Source organism: Vicia villosa, unplaced genomic scaffold (assembly GCF_029867415.1).
Source record: "Vicia villosa cultivar HV-30 ecotype Madison, WI unplaced genomic scaffold, Vvil1.0 ctg.002487F_1_1, whole genome shotgun sequence".
Lineage (NCBI taxonomy): Eukaryota > Viridiplantae > Streptophyta > Magnoliopsida > Fabales > Fabaceae > Vicia > Vicia villosa.
In genome coordinates this window covers 87,849-92,366 of record NW_026705943.1, presented here as the reverse complement: position 1 = coordinate 92,366, position 4,518 = coordinate 87,849, and positions in this window count along the sequence as shown.

Below are 4,518 nucleotides of genomic sequence, written 5' to 3'. Positions count from 1 at the left end.
AGAAAGATGAATCAGTTCGGGAATAATTAATTTGGGAATGAATAACGGAAGAACAATGGAGAAAGAGGGAGAAGTTAAGGGACGGGGCCCCATATGGCTGGGATGGGTTCCCCTGGTTGAAGAGAAAAAATAAAGAAGGATTAGTATGTGGCGGGGGGCCTATAAGAGTGGGGTGGGCGCCCCATGCCTTACCAAGAAGAAATTTTATGGCAGGGCCCCTTGGTCATGGGATTGGCGCCCCCTGTAGCCATTTCATTATATTATATAAGTTCTTTCATGGGAAGAGGGTCCCAGCTTTAAATTATATTTCCTTGTCCCATGTATTCCATACTTAGGATAACTTAAGTATTGAATCTAGTATAATATAATTTAGTAACATTTGAATTAATCTATTGAGGTACTTTCACATATTGTTCCCTGTGGCAGATACTTAACTAGAGAAGTGTCATGAGTAATTAGAAACTGGTATGAGTACATACTAGAAAATAATGACAAACTACATAACGAGTATTATAACAATGGTGGATAGCATGTTTTGGAAAATCGAATAACAAACTGGAATAATTTAGTAGACATGGAATTGATAACAGTAGCAATTAGCTTAACTGACTTCAGTAGCAGGCCAAAATAAATAGTGGAAAAAAATATATAGCGAGTTGAATAATATTAGGAGTGTCCAGGAATGGTCCGCTAACTGTTGTTTTGTGATGTTTTGGGTGATGTTGCGACATGACGTGTTCTTGTGAGTTTCGTGAAGTATTGCGATGTTTGTGTGAATTATCTGTGACTGATTTATTATTGGTGAATTATTGCAAAGTGCATGATGTAAAGTGACGATGGAATTACCTCTAGTTATTAGTAATACTTGTGATATTAGCGTATGCCTCGTGACGATGTTGTTGTGAATTGTTTGTGATGATGCATTCATAGAGTCGCATGATTGCAATTTTGTGACAACATGCATTGGCAATAGTGACGAAGGCTTATGCTTGTTGAATGCCTCTAATAACTGGAAATTGGCACTAGGGGATGAATCCCTGGATACCACATGCATGTGTGTTTGTTAGAGTCACATTTTATTTGTGTGATTATGAGTTTATGTGAATTGATGTGTGAACTTAAATTAATTTATGTGAGATATTGTGACGTATATCATTTTGGCTGAACTAGCGAAGTAAATTAGAAGGTAACGAATATACCACAAAGTGATGATTCTTATGACTTGAACCGTAGATATGCTATTAATCATCACCCTGTTTATATTGTTAGATATCTCACCTCTTTTTATTTGTTTCACCGTTACCTCTATACTGGTAATGTGCAGGTGATAGCTTTGGTGAAGATTTAGACACTGTGAATCGAGTCGGTGGTTACTCTGATACGTAGCACTCGGAGGGGATAAACGCGTGTTTTAATTATTTGTTATTTTCTGAACTTTAATGATGTTTATTGCTGAATTGTACCTTAAAGCTATATGGCGAAGATGTTATGATTAAATTGAAAAATTGTGAATTCAGCTGCGAGATTAAATAATTTTATTTAATGAAGTGATTTTGAGGATTAAATTAAGGGTTAAATGACTTTCACCCCCTGCAATAGTAGCGAGATTTGATTTTCCCCCTATTAAAAAAAAATTAGTCTTGGCCCCTTAGAAAAAAAGATTTTGTTTTCAGACACCCCCTATTCCATGTTTGGCTGACTAGGCTGGGAGAATCTTGCTAACTGGGCATTTGATTTCCTTGTTTGGCTGACTGGACATATTGTATAAGCAAAACGCAATTAAAATTATTGCCACTCCCAAGATTCAAACCTGGGACTCTTAGGTAAACAAGAACCATGTGCAACCAACTGCGCTACTGCTTTTTCTTGATTTTATTGTTTCAAACTCAACTTATATTTAACATGTTGATACTAACAATATATATCAATTGAACTAATAATCTGGGTTTAAAAAATATACTAACAATATGTTAAAAAATTTATAAAACGTTTTCATTAAAAATTGGGCTTTGTAACAATATATATTTTTATTATTTTTCAAATTTGTATATATTACAAATTTATATATATTACAAATTTATTATTAAAAAGTGGGCAATAATTTTAACGTTAAGATAATATTAATATTTGTAAAATGTTAAACGTTAATATTTATAAATATTAATATTTGTAAAATGTTAAAAAATTAATATTTATAAAATGTTTAAAATGTTAAAAAATTTATAAAACATTTTTATTAACGTTTTTATTTACATTTTTATTAACGTTTTTATTTTATTAACATTTTTATAATTATTAACGTTTTTATTTTATTAATGTTTTTATTTTATTAACATTTTTATAATTAATACAGCTATTGTTTTAATTTCAAAGGTATATATTAACTAAATAAACCCTTGTTCTTAATTAATATAAAAACATAATCTTATTGTATATATTAATTAAATAAAATAAATATAGATAATGCAATAATTATAAAACTAATTATATTTTTCAATTATAAAACTGAGCAGTAATTAATAATTAAAAAAATGAGAAAAACGTTAATTAAAAATGTTTATTAAAATTATTAAATAATACATTTATATAATTATTAAATAATACATTTATATAATTATAAAAAAATGTTAATTAAAAAAATTATTAAAAAAACATTTAAATAAAATTATTAAAAAAAACGTTTATATTAATTATTAAAACTGAATAAAAACTTTAATTAAAAACGTTAATTAAAAACTTTTATTAAAATTATTAAAAAAAATGTTTATATAAATTATTAAATAATACAATTATATAATTACTATAAAATTATTATATGTACAGTAACTTATTAATATTTAATAATATTCAATGTTAAGTAACTTTTTAATATTTAATAATATACAACGTTAATTAACTTTTTAATATTAGATATTATTAGTAACTTAATAATATCCTTGTATACAACGTTAATTTTACTATAATGTTGTATATTAACTTGTTGTATATTAATAGCCCAGACTATTAGTTCAGTTAGTTTTACTATAATGTTGTATATTAACTTGTTAGTATTAACTTGTTGTATATTAATAGCCCAGATTATTAGTTCAGTTGTTATATATTGTTAGTATTAACATGTTAAATATAATTTGAGTTTGAAACAATAAAATCAAGAAAAAGCAGTAGCTCAGTTGGTTGCGCATGGTTCTTGTTTACCTAAGAGTCCCAGGTTCGAATCATGGGAGTGGTAATATTTTAATTGGGTTTTGCTTATACAATATGCCCAGTCAGCAAGATTCTCCCAGCCCAGTCAGCCAAACATGGAATAGGGGGTATCTGAAAACAGAATCTTTTTTTCTAAGGGGCCAAGACTAAATTTTTTTTTAATAGGGGGAAAATCAAATCTCGCTACTATTGCAGGGGGGTGAAAGCCATTAACCCTTAAATTAAATATTATAATTTGTCCATTTTAATTGTACATGCTATGTATCTATGTGAAGGCGTGAATGCCGTATATGATTTAAATGACGAAATGTGACATCTCAATTGTTGATAAAGTTTTTGAATAACTCTAATTTTTCGTTATAATTACCGAATAATTTATCGGGTAGAATTGGGGTGTTACATTAGCGGTATCACAGCTGGTCAGTTCGTCCGGCCAAGTTTTCGAGTTAGTTGAGTTATGCGACAGTGGAATACTGCCGGTGTGTTATCCCATAGTATGTGACATGTGTGTGAAACACTGTCGGTACTTGATTGTTTTGTTTGCAAGAACTAGTTTGTCAGATGTGGTTCAGTTGCAAGTTGCGAAGAGCGTTGCTATCTTGGTGTTTTGGAATCGGTTTTGGCGAGAGAATGTGTCTCTCAAGCTATAAGAAGTATGGAAGCGAAGAGATGTGTTAAGGGTTGTTTGGAATATGAATGAGTTGAAGGAAAGTGAGTGATGGAGTGGAATTTCCTTACGCAAAATGCAGGAAAATTGCTGAATAGTTATGGAACTTCGAAAATCAATAACTTGAGTTATGGAGATCCAATTTGAGTTATGTTTGAAGCGTTGGAAAACTAACAAGATTAACTTTCTTATGAAAATTGTTGCAACAGTTGTAATGGATTTATTTGTGACAATATGAGGTTGGAAGGAGGTGAAGCTTATGGTTACGCTTGTCCTTGGAACTAGACTTGTGCGTTGGTGTCGCGCGGGACGTTAGCGTCAGAGTTGAATGAATTGAAGGAATAGTTAAAAGGGTTGTTGAGATGCAATTTTAATAATTAAGTGTACCATTTGATAAGTTTTGGAGATATCGTATAGAGTGCCACTACATGACGTCGAAGTTTGCATTTTTGGATAAAGTTGAAAAATTTGTATCTTGAGTTCCGAGTAACGGAATGATGTACCATTTGAACCTATGAAAAGGTGAAATTATGTTATAACTTTTGGAAGTGTTATAAATACCGTAGAAGTGATTCTATAGGGAGGGATTTTGAAGTCGGTTATGGAAGCATGAAGCTTGTTGAGTAGGAACGATTATTATTGCAACT